This window comes from Pongo abelii, chromosome 4 (assembly GCF_028885655.2).
Source record: "Pongo abelii isolate AG06213 chromosome 4, NHGRI_mPonAbe1-v2.0_pri, whole genome shotgun sequence".
Taxonomy (NCBI): Eukaryota; Metazoa; Chordata; class Mammalia; order Primates; family Hominidae; genus Pongo; species Pongo abelii.
Window position 1 is genome coordinate 114,849,078 of NC_071989.2, and position 18,758 is coordinate 114,867,835.

General features: G+C 35.7%; 1 long non-coding RNA gene across 1 annotated transcript in view; it reads right to left on the reverse strand.

The window, feature by feature from the left end:
- Positions 1-18,758, reverse strand: part of LOC129059488 (uncharacterized) — a 209,353-nt gene that overhangs the window by 66,950 nt on the left and 123,645 nt on the right. The window lies entirely within an intron of this gene.

Here is an 18,758-nt window from a genome sequence, read left to right on the forward strand (position 1 = left end):
AGTTGTTAATTTCTATGACTCTAAAGTTCTCTGTTTTGACATATTAATTTGGTCAAAACCAGGGTATTAAGCATGGAGTTTTACCAAATGATCCCTTTACTATGCTTGATAAAAAACCTTAGGTTCTCGTATTACTTGAATATAAGTGACTATACACAACTGCAAATTTCTAACTTTCAAATCTGGCTGTTCAACATCTTGTATCTGACTCTTTGCTTTCCCTCTGCCAAGATCAGCATTCCATAAGCTATGATGAAAGAAGACTAATTTGAAAGCTTTCTCTTTAGGGAAAATGTATTTCCTTCTCAAAGTCAGAGCTTGAAATGGATAGTACCATTGGACGTTATCATAAATGGATACTCCATTAGATGATAATGTAACATTTTCTGTATATAATTCAAGCTTTCTCATATGGCTATGACATTTTTTAGAATGCACCTTTAATTAACCCATATATATGCAATAATGTGTGAGTTAAAGATACAACAGAGGAGTGTGTGTGTGTGTGTGTGTATGTGTGTACATATGTATCTGTGTGGGTGTGACCTATATTTAAATGTTTATATAACCAGGTAATCAAATACTTGCTGATTAATCTTTAGTATTCAACATGATAATAACAAATACTTTAATATCTTTTTTTGTATCTTGACATTAAGATTACTAGATATTATTTAATAAGGTAATACACAGAACTCTACTCAAGTAGAAAACATTTTTCCAATATATGAAATGCAACACATAGTTCTCAAAACTATCCAGGATACCTGTAGAGGTTCTCTGTTTCCTTTATGTGTCCATTGCAGGTCTGAAATAAGCTACATATTTTCAACTTTTTTCATGACAAGTTGAAAGATATATTTATTAGAAAAAGCCTAAATGCTGCTTCCGATTTTTTAAATCTAAATTTTTATTCATAAGACCTCTTTTACCTAAGCAAAATTTGTTTTGATACAGAAACCTGAATCAGTCGTTCATGTGTCTGTCATAACATATGTAGTTGGGATTTCATGTTGCTTTTTTATTTTTAGGTTAACAAGTAAAAAGCCAACTAACCTTTTTCTTCCAATTCAAGCCCTCAAAAATATTATAAACATATTTAAAACAGATATATGTGATTATAGATAATATATCTTGACTCAAATAAACCCTCTATCAGGGGCTAGCCAAAGCATACTTCTAGTGAGTGGGTTTCTTGTGTCATTTTGTCAGTGATTATCAGCAAAGATTTAGGTAATAAATAGCAAATATCCTACCTGCATTTGGATGTGAGATAGAAGGCCACTGGGGACTTTTAATCATCTCTTTTAGTGACAGTCTTCCCTATTAAAGTTATTTAGCCAAGGAAAATGTCTGACAAACTTGTTTACTACTTAAATATGCTAACCAGTAATAATTAGGTATGTGAAACATCTGTGCTAAATGTGAGTTTTACAAAGATAGGTTTTCAGCTTTAGAAAAGTGTAGATATGTACTCATTTCAAATGCACACGTGCAAATTATTATTCTTTTCTGAAACTGGCATACCCTAGGATTCCTGTTTGATTGCTTTAGGAGACTTGTCTGGGCCTACAGATATATTGATTTAGAGAAAATGTAAACCACATTAATCTGGGTACCAGGAGATTAGAATTCTTGACTCAGACCTGTTATTGACTTATCTTTTAGGCATTTATTAATCCTTATCGTGGCTCAGTTTTACTATCTGGAAGTAGGGTTAGGAAATACGTATATAAATATAATATTTATTATATATAAATTATATATTTTAATATATGCAAATAAAAATTTTTATAATGTATATACAAAATTCACAGATATATTGCATGGAAAGTAAGAGAATAAAGATGCTATATTAATACAAGCCATTAGGTGTAGCAACATAGAAATATTAAAACTTTAATGCTTAGTTTCAATTTTTATAAATGTTTATTTATTTCTTAAACTTGTATTTCTAAGCCATGAATGCCTTGGGAAATGTAGCAAATCATTTACAAATTTCTGAGAAACAAATATGTAATTTTCATCTATCTATGATGGACTCTCTCAATTACTATTTTGTAAGAAAAGACAGACTAACTTATAATTCCTTCCAAAGGTATTCTTGGTTAGGCAGCAGATGAGCTATATGTAGGAATATGGTGCAATCGAAATCTAATTATATTCATGTTCTTATTTGCATAGTTTTTTCCTGTTCAATGTCACCCAGGAACTACTAAGCATAAAAGAATCAGTATAACTTCTGGCAACTGTGTTTTACAATCTCCCCTTTGCTCTCAACCAGCATAATTTTAATCAAAGGTTGGCAATCTATGGCCCACAGGCCAGATTTTACTCACCACACTGTCTGTTTTTATAAATTAAGAGTTATTGTAACACAGCTGAGCCCATTCATTTACTTATTGTGTATGGTTTCTCTTGCAATGTAACAGGGAGTCCAGTGCTTGTAAAAGATACTCTATGCACTGCAAATCTCAAAATATTTACTATGTGGCCCTGTCCAAATAAAATGTGTTGGTGCTTAGTCTAAATCATCATTTTCTTATTTTACAAAGCTATGGAGAGGCAGCATATTGTAATTGGAAGAAATACAGATTTAGTGTCAGAAACTCTTCTTCATACCCCAAACTTCAATTTCTTTATATATAAAAAGACGACAAGTTAGCCTTGTTCTTTCCATAAACATGGAAGAACTTTAGAGTCTGGAAAGTTGTCTGTTGCATCTCTTGGACACAGGTAGCTGGATATTTAGGCCCCAATAAGCTCTTCCCCCACCCATGAGTTACATAACTATGAGTTGGATCATGATGCTGTTTCTTTACCACAGACTGTTACATAGGAACCTGAAATAGGTTGTATGGAAAAGAAAATGATAAGGCAATAAAGCTCTATTTCATGAGCTATACCATCTGTAGAGTAGGCAAAACTGTTAAAACATGAGTCATATAGTGTCACTCTTCTTTGCTGAAAACTCTGCGCGGCTCCTCCTTTTACTTCAAAGTCTTGCAAGCCTGCAAGGTATTGCATAACCTGACCCACCCTTACCTGCATTCTCTCATCTCACGCTACTCTCCCCATCATTATTCCAGGGCACTCATACTCGCCTCTGTGCAGAGCCTGAATCACTCAGTATGCTGGAACATGAGGCTTTCACATCTTGCCTGGCTGCCTCCCTACCTGTCTTCAGGACTTTAATCAAATTATCACCTTTCATCAATGCTTTTTTTTTTTTTAGATGGAATCTTGCTCTTTCACCCAGGCTGGAGTACAGTGGCACGATCTCAACTTACTGCAGCCTACGCCTCCCAGGTTCCAGTGATTCTCCTGCCTCAGCCTCCGAAGTAGCTGGGATTACAGGCGCACGCCACCACACCGAGCTAATTTTTGTATTTTTAGTAGAGACAGGGTTTCACCATGTTGATCAGGCTGGTCTCGAACTCCAGACCCCAGGTAGTCTGCCCACATTGGCCTCCCAAAGTGCTGGGATTACAGGCATAAGCCACCACGCCGGGCCCACCAATGTCTTTTTGACTACATTAAAATTAAAACCCATTTTTCCTAACACAGTCCCCAAATTATCCCTTCCTAATTCTGTCTTTTATAGTACCTCGGCATCTAGCATTGTGTTGTTTTATGTTTCCGGTTCATTGCTCTCTCCTTTTATGCTTCACAAAGGCATTTATTTGGTCTGTGTTGCTCTCTGTTATATCCCAAGCCTCTAGAAGAGTGTGTGGCACATAGTAGAAAGTCCTCAAAAATATTTTATGTATGAATGAATGGAGTGAAACCTTAAGATAACAATGAATGCATTTGAATACTGAATATGTGCCAAGGCCTTTGCATATGCCCAAGATACATACATATGAATAAGGCACAATGTCTGTCCTTAACAAACATACAGCCTAGTGAGAAACAGAGTGAACACAAATTGTCGATAAATTTGTATAGGTCTTATAAATAAATAAACAAATGAAAACAAAACATGCCACACATGCCACTATTTAACTTCTTCAGTAGATTGGCTCTAAACCATTCCTGTATTATGGACACAGCCCCTTGTAGGCTCTTTCTCCTTCCATTTTTTCTTCTTTTTGTATAGAATTGTCTATTTTTTTCCTTGGTCATAAATTTATTCTTTTGAACTTAATTTCTTCTAATTTCCTATTGTTATTTCAATATTAAAAAATTCCTTTTAATATGATAAATTGTTCTTGTAGTAAACATATACTTATTTCTCCAACTTCATATTTGTCATTTATTCTCATGTTATATTTATTTGCCTACTTTAATACTTTCATTTTTATGTTTTTTTTTTCTCAGACCTACTTAATTTGTCATGACTGATCAATTTTCTGACATTTCCCATTAACTTTTAGATTTGGTGAATTTATATTTTCTGTCTCCATTTTATTTTGTAGTGTTTACATTCATGAGATAACTTTATCAACAGCATTCTTTCATTCTCTAGTTCTGGTTTTCATTTTTAACATAAATGTTTCACCTTAAATTATGATTTTTAAAAAAACACAAGATCTCATGTATGTTGCATTTCAATTCTAGTTACTTTACCTATGTGGGCCTCCGGTTATTCTGGTGTAAAATTTTGCTAACACCTACCACATACAGTGTATCTAAAAATCAAGGCATATATTGTATGTAAAAAAAATTGTCATATTGTCAGTCATATTCATAGAGCTCTGCATGAGATAAACTCTTTGAGATACTCTAAGCTTTTAACTACAAGAGGGCAGCAGGAGAGCTGAGAGAATCCATTCTAAAACACTCCAGGAATATAATGCAGCCACTCTCAATGCTGGGGGCAAGACGGCATTACATCAGAAAAGACAAGATTTTCCTGGGCAAAGAAAAATTGGATTAAAACTGGAAAGCAGAGGCAATGCCCCAATGGCCCAGAAAGCTGGCATCTAATCTGAGAGAGATATGATACAGTTTGACAAGCTGACAGATTATTTAAAGCATAAGAAGCCTCCAGAATCTCACTAGAACTCATATTTTTTGTTCTACAGAAGGAAAAGCCCTGATTACAATCTCACAATAGTTTAAGTCAGTGGTGAACTAAAGCTGTAGCAATGCCTATACCCAGATTAACTACATATCAGATTGATCCAGCCTCCATCTCTAGCAAACTGAAAGAAAATGTCATATATTTTCTGGAGGTAAATACTACATAATTCAGTCTCAACTTTAAAAAAGTGACTAACAGTCAAAGAAGAAATAGTCAACAGAGAAAATATAGATGGCTTGATGATACAGTTATCTGACAATATTAGATAATAAGGAAACTAATGTATCTACAGGAAATGAACACATGCATAATAACATATTGAAAAATGCATAAAAGAACCAAATGAAATTGTAGAAATGAAAAGCAAAATCTATTATCAGAATGAATTTGTTAGATTTAACAACAGATTGAGCAGAGCAGAATATGGAATCGATATATTAATATTTGAAGACTAGTCAATAGAGTATATCCAAACTGAGAAAAAAGAGAAAAAAAAGAATTAAAACAAGAGAAGAAAAGAGTCTGTGATCTGTGGAAAAATATCAATGTGTATTTTGTTTGCATACTTGTAATCCTGAAAGGAAAGGAGCGAGATCATAGGTTACAAGAAATTTGTAAAGATGAAATGGTTGAGAATTTTCACAATTAATGAAAGACCTCAACACACAAATCTAAGAGTCTCATCTAACTCCCCAACTTGGATAAATATAACAACAAAAATCCCTGGGCACGAGTAGTCAATCTGCAGAAAACTAAAGATAAAGAGCAAGTTTTAAAAGCAGACAGAGGGGTAAAAAGACATATTAAATACTAGGGTAGGGGTCCTTCTGACATCTTTACAAAGCTGAAAGAAAATATAGTATGAACCTAGGATTCTATACCTAGTAAAAATATCCACCCCAAATAAGTTGAAGTAAAGATGTTTCTGAACTGACAAAATGACAAAAGTATCTGTTCCCAGGAGACATGCACTACTAGAAATTTTTCAGCCTGAAGCAAAACAACACTAGAAGGAATCGGGGTATCTTAGGAATAAAGATCAGTAGACAGAGTATATATAGAGGAAAATAGTATATATGTACATACATATAACTTTATATAGAGATAGATATATAAAGATATATATATCTTCATATAGAGATAGATATTTAAATTTCTTTAACTATAAACTATTACAAATAATGTATAACTATGTATTGTAGAATTTATGACATTTATATAAAAAGAAGAGATACACCATTGTAAAGTCTTTACACTGTTTGTGAAGTAGTATATTACTTGAAGGGAAAAATAAAAGTGTGCTTTACTAGAGAAAGACATGCATAATATAAGGTAGAGTAAATCCAAAGTCAAAAAGGAGATGAATATTGAGAAAATAAGCAGATGAATATTAAGAAAATAAGCACTTTACATGAAAGAAGTCAGGAAAGGAAGCACAGGGACTAAAGGACACATGGGGTGAATATAAAACACATAGCATAATAAAAGTATTAAACCCAACCATAGTGACCACTATATTTAATGTGATGGACTAAACACAAGTCAGAGATTATCATACTGGTTAAAAAGCAAGAACAAATACACTTTCTTTTTTTTTTTTTTTAGGACAGAGACTAGTTCAAAATAAACGTATTAAGCAAAACATATATGAACTTCCAGGTTCAGTACCAACGGAGGAAGAGCTTAGAAGTCAGCACTCTCATTCTTAAACAGCTGGACAAAATGAAAATCAATTCTTTTTCTTGGACTCATCAGAGCACTGAGGTGGCAGTGCAAATACACCCCAAAATGTGGAAATTCAGAGTCATCCAGAGAAAATCAGTCAAGATCATAACTTCTTCCCTGGAGTAAAACAGCTGAAAACTGGCTGGAATATATCAATGGTAACTCTGACTAATTGATGTAGGCTGGTGTGGAGGTGAAGCATGAGATCGGCAGAAAGTATGTAAGTGCCAAAACAAAACAAAACAAACAAACAAAAAAAACCCAACAAAAACCCCAACCAAACAACAGCAGAAAACCTACAAATAGTGGGTATTTCAAAGGAAAATAAGACCCAAATAAAAGAGATCTGAACACCAAGGCTGAAACAATTTGAACACTAAAGTAGCATAAAATAAATATTCAGTTCATATGGATGTAAATAAATAATTGCATAAGTACATACATAGGGGAGAGAAGAGACAACTTTCCCATGTAGGAAATTCCAAACAATTTATATAGGTACTCTGCCCTAATGGAGGTAGAGAATACCTCCCCATTCCTTAAATGTGGGCTGCACACAACGAATTCATTCTAAAGAATCCAGTATGGAAATGGTGAGGAGGGGAGGAAAACAGAAACTTTACAGTGAAGAAACTTGAGAAATACCATCTCAAAAATGTGATCCATTCAGTATGATATTGGCTGTGGGTTTGTCATAGATAGCTCTTATTATTTTGAGATATGGCCCATCAATACCTAATTTATTGACAGTTTTTAGCATGAAGGGTTGTTGAATTTTGTCGAAGGCCTTTTCTGCATCTATTGAGATAATCGTGTGTTTTTTGTCTTTGGTTCTGTTTATACACTGGATTACATTTATTGATTTGCGTATATTGAACCAGGCTTGCATCCCGGGGATGAAGCCCACTTGATCATAGTGCATCAACTTTTAGATGTGCTGCTGGATTCGGTTTGCCAGTATTTTATTGAGGATTTTTGCATCAATGTTCATCAAGGATATTGGTCTAAAATTCTCTTTTTTGGTTGTGTCTCTGCCCAGCTTTGGTATCAGGATGATGCTGGCCTCAGAAAATGAGTTAGGGAGGATTCCCTCTTTTTCTATTGATTGGAATAGTTTCAGAAGGAATGGTACCGGTTCCTCCTTGTACCTCTGGTAGAATTCGGCTGTGAATCCATCTGGTCCTGGAATCTTTTTGGTTGGTAAGCTATTGATTATTGCCACAATTTCAGCTCCTGTTATTGTTCTATTCAGAGATTCAACTTCTTCCTGGTTTAGTCTTGAGAGGGTGTATGTGTCGAGGAATTTATCCATTTCTTCTGGATTTTCTAGTTTATTTGCATAGAGGTGTTTGTAATATTCTCTGATGGTAGTTTGTATTTCTGTGGGATTGGTGGTGATATCCCCTTTATCATTTGTTATTGCGTCTATCTGATTCTTCTCTCTTTTTTTCTGTATTAGTCTTGCTAGCGGTCTATCAATTTTGTTGATCCTTTCAAAAAACCAGCTCCTGGATTCATTAATTTTTTGAAGGGTTTTTTTTGTCTCTATTTCCTTCAGTTCTGCTCTGATTTTAGTTATTTCTTGCCTTCTGCTAGCTTTTGAATGTGTTTGCTCTTGCTTTTCTAGTTCTTTTAATTGTGATGTTAGGGTGTCAATTTTGGATCTTTCCTGCTTTCTCTTGTGGGCATTTAGTGCTATAAATTTCCCTCTACACACTGCTTTGAATGTGTCCCAGAGATTCTGGTATGTTGTGTCTTTGTTCTCATTGGTTTCAAAGAACATCTTTATTTCTGCCTTCATTTTGTTATGTACCCAGTAGTCATTCAGGAGCAGGTTGTTCAGTTTCCATGTAGTTGAGCGGTTTTGAGTGAGTTTCTTAATCCTGAGTTCTAGTTTGATTGCACTGTGGCCTGAGAGACAGTTTGTTGTAATTTCTGTTCTTTTACATTTGCTGAGGAGTGCTTTACTTCCAAGTATGTGGTCAATTTTGGAATAGGTGTGGTGTGGTGCTGAAAAAAAACGTATATTCTGTTGATTTGGGGTGGAGAGTTCTGTAGATGTCTATTAGGTCCGCTTGGTGGAGAGCTGAGTTCAATTCCTGGGTATCCTTGTTAACTTTCTGTCTCGTTGATCTGTCTAATGTTGACAGTGGGGTGTTAAAGCCTCCCATTATTAATGTGTGGGAGTCTAAGTCTCTTTGTAGGTCACTCAGGACTTGCTTTATGAATCTGGGTGCTCCTGTATTGGGTGCATATATATTTAGGATAGTTAGCTCTTCTTGTTGAATTGATCCCTTTACCATTATGTAATGGCCTTCTTTGTCTCTTTTGATCTTTGTTGGTTTAAAGTCTGTTTTCTCAGAGACTAGGATTGCAACCCCTGCCTTTTTTTGTTTTCCATTTGCTTGGTAGATCTTCCTCCATCCTTTTATTGTGAGCCTATGTGTGTCTCTGCATGTGAGATGAGTTTCCTGAATACAGCACATTGATGGGTCTTGACTCTTTATCCAGTTTGCCAGTCTGTGTCTTTTAATTGGAGCATTTAGTCTGTTTACATTTAAAGTTAATATTGTTATGTGTGAATTTGATCCTGTCATTATGATGTTAGCTGGTTATTTTGCTCGTTAGTTGATGCAGTTTCTTCCTAGTCTCGATGGTCTTTACATTTTGGCATGATTTTGCAGCGGCTGGTACCGGTTGTGCCTTTCCATGTTTGGTGCTTCCTTCAGGAGCTCTTTTAGGGCAGGCCTGGTGGTGACAAAATCTCTCAGCATTTGCTTGTCTGTAAAGTATTTTATTTCTTCTTCACTTATGAAGCTTAGTTTGGCTGGATATGAAATTCTTGGTTGAAAATTCTTTTCTTTAAGAATGTTGAATATTGGCCCCCACTCTCTTCTGCCTTGTAGGGTTTCTGCCGAGAGATCCACTGTTAGTCTGATGGGCTTCCCTTTGTGGGTAACCCGACCTTTCTCTCTGGCTGCCCTTAACATTTTTTCCTTCATTTCAACTTTAGTGAATCTGAAAATTATGTGTCTTGGAGTTGCTCTTCTCGAGGAGTATCTTTGTGGTGTTCTCTGTATTTCCTGAATCTGAATGTTGGCCTGCCTTGCTAGATTGGGGAAGTTCTCCTGGATAATATCCTGCAGAGTGTTTTCCAACTTGGTTCCATTCTCCCCGTCACTTTTAGGTACATCAAAAACTGGAAGCATTCCCTTTGAAAACTGGCACAAGACAGGGATGCCCTCTCTCACCACTCCTATTCAACATAGTGTTGGAAGTTCTGGCCAGGGCAATTAGGCAGGAGAAGGAAATAAAGGGTATTCAATTAGGAAAAGAGGAAGTCAAATTGTCCCTGTTTGCAGATGACATGATTGTATATCTAGAAAACCCCATTGTCTCAGCCCAAAATCCCCTTAAGATGATAAGCAACTTCAGCAAAGTCTCAGGATGCAAAATCAATGTACAAAAATCACAAGCATTCTTATACACCAATAACAGACAAAGAGAGAGCCAAATTATGAGTGAACTCCCATTCACAACTGCTTCAAAGAGAATAAAATACTTAGGAATCCAACTTACAAGGGACGTGAAGGACCTCTTCAAGGAGAACTACATACCACTGCTCAATGAAATAAAAGAGGATACAAACAAATGGAAGAACATTCCATGCTCATGGGTAGGAAGAATCAATATCATGAAAATGCCCAAGGTAATTTATAGATTCAATGCCATCCCCATCAAGCTACCAATGACTTTTTTCACAGAATTGGAAAAAACTACTTTAAAGTTCATGCGGAACCAAAAAAGAGTCCACATCACCAAGTCAATCCTAAGCCAAAAGAACAAAGCTGGAGGCATCACACTACCTGACTTCAAACTATACTACAAGGCTACAGTAACCAAAACAGCATGGTACTTGTACCAAAACAGAGATATAGATCAATGGAACAGAACAGAGCCCTCAGAAATAACACCGCATATCTAACAACTATCTGATCTTTGACAAACCTGAGAAAAATAAGCAATGGGGAAAAGATTCCCTATTTAATAAATGGTGCTGGGAAAACTGGCTAGCCATATGTAGAAAGCTGAAACTGGATCCCTTCCTTACACCTTATACAAAAATTAATTCAAGATGGATTAAAGACTTAAACCATAAAAACCCTAGAAGAAAACCTAAGCATTACCATTCAAGACATAGGCATGGGCAGGGACTTCATGTCTAAAACACCAAAAGCAATGGCAACAAAAGCCAAAATTGACAAATGGGATCTAATTAAACTAAAGAGCTTCTGCACAGCAAAAGAAACTACCAACAGAGTGAACAGGCAACCTACAAAATGGGAGAAAATTTTCGCAACCTACTCATCTGACAAAGGGCTAATATCCAGAATCTACAATGAACTAAAACAAATTCACAAGAAAAAAACAAACAACCCCATCAAAAAGTGGGCAAAGGATATGAGCAGACACTTCCCAAACAAGACATTTATGCAGCCAAAAGACACATGAAAAAATGCTCATCATCACTGGCCATCAGAGAAATGCAAATCAAAACCACAATGAGATACCATCTCACACCAGTTAGAATGGAATCATTAAAAAGTTAGGAAACAACAGGTGCTGGAGAGGATGTGGAGAAATAGGAACACTTTTCCACTGTTGGTGGGACTGTAAACTAGTTCAACCATTGTGGAAGTCAGTGTGGCGATTCCTCAGGGATCTAGAACTAGAAATACCATTTGACCCAGCCATCCCATTACTGGGTATATACCCAAAGGACTATAAATCATGCTGCTATAAAGACACATGCACATATATGTTTATGGCGGCACTATTCACAATAGCAAAGGCTTGGAACCAAGCCAAATGTCCAACAATGATAGACTGGATTAAGAAAATGTGGCACATATACACTATGGAATACTATGCAGCCATAAAAAAGGATGAGTTCATGTCCTTTGTAGGGACATGGATGAAATTGGAAATCATCATTCTCAGTAAACTATCACAAGGACAAAAAACCAAACACCACATGTTCTCACTCATAGATCGGAAATGAACAATGAGAACACATGGACACAGGAAGGGTAACATCACACTCTGGGGACTGTTGTGGGATGGGGGGAGGGGGAGGGGGAGGGGGTAGTGATAGCATTAGGAGATATACCTAATGCTAAATGACGAGTTAATGGGGGCAGCACACCAGCATGGCACATGTATATGTATGTAACTAACCTGCACATTGTGCACATGTATCCTAAAACTTGAATTAAAAAAAAAAAAAAAAAGAATGTGATCCAGGCCACATTATTCAGCAGTGATAAAGTTTGTTAATAATATATACTTCTGATTTTACGTAATAAAAACTATCCATACCTTCTGCAATCTTCCTACCAGAAACCTGTAACTCCAGTGTAATCATAGGTAAAGCTTTAAACAAAACCCAACTAAGGACATTCTGCAAAATAACTGACCAGTAATCCTTGAAACTGTGAAGGTCATCAAAAACAAGAGAAGTCTGAGAAACTGTCACAGTCAAGAGTCACCTAAGAAGATGTGACTATTAAATGTAATGTGCTGCCCTGTCTAGGATTCTTGAACAGAAATGGGATAATAAGAAAAAATTAAGAAAACTTGGAAAACTATAGATTGCAGTTAATAATGTATCAACAGGAGTTGATTATGACAAACGTGCCATACTAATGTAAGAGAATAATGAGAGAAAAGGGTGATGGTTATATAGGAACTCTATACTATCCTTGCAATTTTCTTGTAAATATAACTACTCTAAAATAAAAAATATATATATTTAAGACAAAAAGGATGAGAAGACAGTAGATTTTTTCAGAATGTTCTGATCAAATGGAAGGAGTGGGAACCTGGCTATGAGGAAAGAGAAGACATATTCACAGGCCAAATGAATAAAAAACATAGCTGGCCAGGTGAGGTGGCTCATGCCTGTAATCCAAGCACCTTGGGAAGCAGAGGCAGGAGGATCGCTTGAGTCCAGGAGTTCAAGACCAACTTGGGGAAACATGACGAAACCCTGTCTCTACCAAAAAAATACAAAAATTACCCAGGCATGGTGGTGCACCCATGTAATCCTAGCTATATGGGAGGCTGAGGCAGGAGAATCACTTGAACCCAGCAGGCAGAGATTAGAGTGAGCTGAGATCCCACCACTGCACTCCAGTCTCAGCTACAAAGTGATACCACATCTTGAAAAAAAAAAAAAAAAAAAAAAAAAGAAGAGGAAGAAGAAGATAGGTTGGGTGAGATCCATAGAAACATTTTCCTTCAGTTTCCCAGATGTAAGAACTATTTATAGCTTTACACTAAAAATTTGAATCAAAGTTGAAGCAGGAAAAAAGAATGGCTAACATTCATGCTGCCCATGAATGTTTGTCAACTCACACCGAAACATTGAGATTTTCTACCCATGTCTTGTCTAGTCATAAAGGAACAGATGCTATGTGTACACAGGTCCAGCTTTGGAGGAGAAATCCTATGCCTTTTGGCACGTAGTGAAGAAAAACTCTTTTTCCTAAACAGAATATCTTTATTTTTGTTTGTTTTTCAGCCAGGGGCCATATTTTCTTAAAACCTCAGTGAGGGTGCAGACATATGTAGCCCAAATCAAATCACATTAGGATAAACCACAACTAAAATGTATGAAAAGCAAAAACATGTTCAGTTTTTCAGTATAATAAAATAGAGTATATTATTAACAAGAAAGAAGACATAAAATGTAAACCTTAAACATATGAAAAATGGCATGAAGATTCAAAAATAAATAAATAAAAATCATCAAAACAGAGTACACTAGAAACAAAGTACAATATTTCCTGATAATAAAAGGATCAATTCACCAAGAAGACGTTAACAGTTTAAATTTTATACACCTAATAACAGAACTTCAGAGTACACATTGTAACAATTTACAAAACTAAAGGAAGGAATAGACAAATTAACAAATATAGTTGCAGATATTGGCATCCCTTTTTGAGTTTTTGGTAGAATATGAAACAGAAATAATTTGTAAAGATGAAGTTATAAACATAATCAACCTACTTGGCGTAGTTTAGATTTAAAGAACATAAGTATTATCTCTGTGTGTCTTCTATGTTCTCAAGCTCAATGCAAAGGGAACTGTCACCAACACATAAAGTATGTTTGAAAGCAAGGAGAAGAGAGACCAAACCAGCAATGTATCTTTTCCTACACTTCTTATTTGCTGTCTCTGGCTATTCCATGTTCTCCCCGACACAAGCTTCCTACTTTCTCAACCCCAGTGTGACAGGCCCATTTATTATCAGTGACCTTAATGAACATCCATCCAGTCAATGTCAGAGATTTTCCACTTAAGGAACTATATAAATTCCCTAACAGAAATTTCAGGATCAGTTTGTAAGTTTCCAAAGAACAGTTTAGGTTTTGATTAGAAATCAAATTTTAAATTAATTTGGGGAATAATGTATATTTTGATTATACCTTTTGGTCTTCTCATTTATATTATTTTAAATATTTTGGTCTCCTTATATGTTCTTAATTAGTTTGTAACAAGTGGTTACAACATTTGTTTGATTTCTTTCTACATAGCTTATAGATTTTTGTTACTATTATGAATAGAAAATGTTATATTTTAAATGAGTTATTACTTTTGTATAAAAACACCACTGATTTTTGTGAGGACTCATGTTAACCTTGCTAAATTATCTTTTTAGTTCTATTTTCTATGTTGATTGAGAAAGGGTTCAATGTAGGTATTTTGTCTAAAAGTAAGAGCAATTTGGTTGGTTACTTCCTGATTTCTATGCCTTTTATCCACGCAATTCTCCAAGGTTTAAGTAGGGGGTATGTCTAAATCGTGAAGCTAATATGTCATCTTAAATTGCGCCTTTTTTGATTAATGGCCCAAGTAAAGAATAGGACCAAGTGTGGCAGGCCACACAGCAAAAGAGTGAAAAAGAGTTTTACGAACAAAATACAAATTCCCTGTTTTAAATGCAGATCTCAATTATCATTAAAAATTTCCTCAAGGTAACAGGAGAAAGCTGAGGATGAGCTTTCTGCAAACCATTGTTTTTCTTCCTAAGATGGTGAGAAATTATCATAGGTACATGATTTCTTGAAGAGTTATATATACATTATATATCTTACAATTTATAGTATATTGTTATATATCTTAAGAACCTATATAATAAATCATAATATATAGCAGAAGTAGCAGAAGATGATAGATGCCCAAATCTGAAAGACAATTAATTTTTTTTTTTTTTTTTTTTTTTGAGATGGAGTTTCTCTCTTGTTGCCCAGGCAGGAGCGCAATGGCTTGATCTTGACTCACTGCAACCTCTGCCTCCCGGGTTCAGGTGATTCTCCTGCCTCAGCCTCCTGAGTAGCTGGGGATTACAGGTGCCTACTGCCATGCCCAGCTAATTTTTGTATTTTTAGAAGAGACGGGGTTTCACCATGTTGGCCAGGCTGGTCTCAAATTCCTGACCTCAGGTGACCCACAGCCTCGGCTTCCCAAATTGTTGGGATTACTGGCGTGAGCCACTGTGCCCAGCCTTTTTTTTTTTTTTTGGCATTATAATCAATAGAGTCCACTTCTTTTATTTGCGCTACTTCACTCTCTGCTATATACATTTGAGTATTCTAATCCTCTTGTAGAGTTTTCCTATAGCATTTCTCCCAACAAACCTCTTCCTTTCTAAATATTTACAACCCCATTTAGTGGCAGCATGTAGTCTTTTGATATTGACCCAATTTTGATAGAATATCCAATTATCCAACAACACTACACACATTTTCCCAGCTTCCTTCCTAGATTTTAGTCTCTATTCCATTCTGGTTTAACCAATTTTTTGTATCACTACCTCCTTAGTGAGTTCTGCCCCTGTCCAGCTGACCAAGCAGAAATCTTGGATGTACTTTGGCCCTTATATCCTGGTTATCAATGGCAACCTAGCAGATCCAGTTCATTCAAACAGCAGCTGCAGTTTAACTCTATATTTCATAAGGTTTTTAGACCTGCTTTTTGGATGTGGAACCTCTAGTGTTAATCCCAGTTTGTCTCATAGAATGTGAATTCATGGAGACCTGAAGTATAAGGTAACTTTTCTCATGAAGTTATATATTTTGTCTGTGTGTATTTCATACAAAGGGATTTTTTCCACACCAACTTTTCACTTAAATTTAATTTCATCCCATTATCTCCTTCAAATATGTTCAGTACTTACTGTTTCCACCTGCTATTTATTTGTAGACTGTTACCATTTTCTTACTTTGTTATTCCTTAGAACTTGCAAAAATCTTCAGTATCTTTAACCTTGTTTTAAATCATTCCCTCTATTCTCTTTCCCATAATCTTATCCATTGCTTCTCTCTGAAGTTCCTATGTGCGTACACAGCTCTTAGGTAATGAGTGCCAAGGCTAAATATGGCGAACCACAATCATTCTCAAGAGCCATTAAGAAAGAGTCCATTTCATCCCAGCTCTATCATGTGAAGCCCTTTACATTTTCTTCCAAATAATAATGGGATCATTTATCTTCCCATCCCTTTACATTGTTTTAAATCATTTACTACACAAGTCTCACACCAGATAGCTTTTTTCTTTCTTTTTTCTTTCAACTTTCTGACATTTATTAGTCAACAGAAAAAAAAAATTTACCCTTTCTTCTCATGTCTCCTCTCATATTAAGTCTTATATATTTTAATGTATTCACATTCACTTACTATAAATACATTTACCAGTATTGTGTGGTCTTTGGTGTCATACCAAACAAGTTATAAATAATAACTTGTATTTTGTTTGTTGAGTAAGTTTTTATCTCAGGAAGACACCTACTGGACTTCTTACAAATAATGTTTTCCATAAAATCATAAATATTAGAAAGCAAAATATTCACTGGAGCCTATATTCTAGCTTCATATATTCTTGCACATTTTTGTAATATGATGAATGGGTCAGTTTATATCTTTTGAGGTTTATTTAAACATTTTAAAGACAAATAAATAGAAACTAACTTAAAAGAGTTTAATTAAATCTTAAATGTTTCATATATTGGTATTGATTTGCATTATATTTTCTATTCTTAAGATTCCATTTGAAAACATATTCTCCCTCTCCATTATAAATATCCTAAAATACTGTATGACAGTTTGTAAGCTTCTGTTAGACTTGTCACATCCTACTATAAATCTTAAGATATTCCTTTAAAATTCTGAAATATTTTAATACCAAGTAAAGCTAAAGCAATGATTACTGCTTGTAATAACTAAATGGATTGTAATTGATTTTTCTATTTAATATCTAATCAAGCTAATTATATTATCTTTGTCTCTAAGGTAAACACTTTTTTTTTTTTTTTTTGAGATGGAGTCTCGCTCTGTTGCCCAGGCTGGAGTGCAGTGGCACAATCTCGGCTCACTGCAAGCCCCGCCTCCCGGGTTCAGGCCATTCTCCTGCCTCAGCCTTCCGAGTAGCTGGGACTACAGGCGCCCGCCACCACGCCCAGCTAATTTTTTTTTTTGTATTTTTAGTAGAGATGGGGTTTCACTGTGTTAGCCAGGATGGTCTCGATCTCCTGACCTTGTGATCCACCCGCCTCTGCCTCCCAAAGTGCTGGGATTACAGGCGTGAGCCACCACGCCCGGCCAGGTAAACACTTTTTAACTTATTGTCATGTGATACTTGCTTATTTTAGAGGTGCTCTCTCTGGAAAATTTTTTCATTATTCAGTTTTCTCAATGTGTAATTTTCTCTTCCTGAGACCTAAAAAATACCTTCAAGGAATTTACAAGAAAATGTTATGGTCAATTTTAATAAATTAGTGAGCCACTTTAAATCATTTAATGTAACATCATGCTAATAAGAAAAGACTACTTGGAAGAACTATGATGCTAGCTGGGTTTGGGTATAGGTGGATCTGAAGTTTATAATGAAAGGAGGAAGTAAGTAGTATCTCTCTGTGTCTCCTACCTTCTCAAGCTCAATGGCAAAGGGCACTGTCATCAACACATAAAATACATTTGAAGAGCAAGGAGAAGAGACCAAACCAGCAACATACCTTTTCCTACACTTGTTATTTGCCGTCTTTGGCTATTCCACGCTCTCCCTGACACGAACTTCCTACTTTCTTAACCCTAGTGTGACTGGCCCATTTGTTATCAGTGACCTTAATGAACATCCAGTCAAGGTCAGAGATTTTCCACTTAAGGAACCACAAATTCTACAGGACCACTAGATGAACAATTTTCCTTTCTTCCAGATAATGGGGAAATGTTTGTTCCTAAAGATGGTAAGAGAATTAATATATAAAAACAAAACAAAAAGAAAACGCTGGGTGCAACAGCTCAAGCCTGTAATCCCAGCAGTTTGGGAGGTGAGACAGGTGGATCACTTGAGGTCAGGAGTTTGAGACCAGCCTGCACAACATGAAGAAACCCCATCTCTGCTAAAAATACAAAAATTAGCTGGGCATGGTGGTGCAAGTCTATAGTCCCAGCTACTCAGGGGGCTGAGGCAGAAGAATCCCTTGAACCCAGGAGGCAGAGGTTGCAGTGAGCAGAGATCGTGTCACTGCACTCCAGCCTGGGTGACAGAGTGAGACTCTGCCCTCCCAAAAAAGAAACTATCCATTTTTTCCTTTGAAAACAACTTGATGTTCAAACCTTATAACTTGATTGATTGTTTTATTGGCTAATATTATAAGTAAGTTAATTTGCAAGTTAATTAAAAAGTTAACATTATTAATTGGTAAGTTACCATTTTTGGAATCAACCAGCATGGAATTATTTTCATATTCTACCATTTACTAGTTTCTATGTCTAAGTTCCTTCACCTAAAACTGGAATCAGTTGTACTCCTTACCCTAAGGTTGTTTTGAAGAGTAAATGAGATGGTATTTACAAAGTGCTTAATTTAGTATCTGCAACATAGTAATCTTTCAATACATGTCAACTCTTATTAATTCTGTTACTATTATCTCAGAGTTGT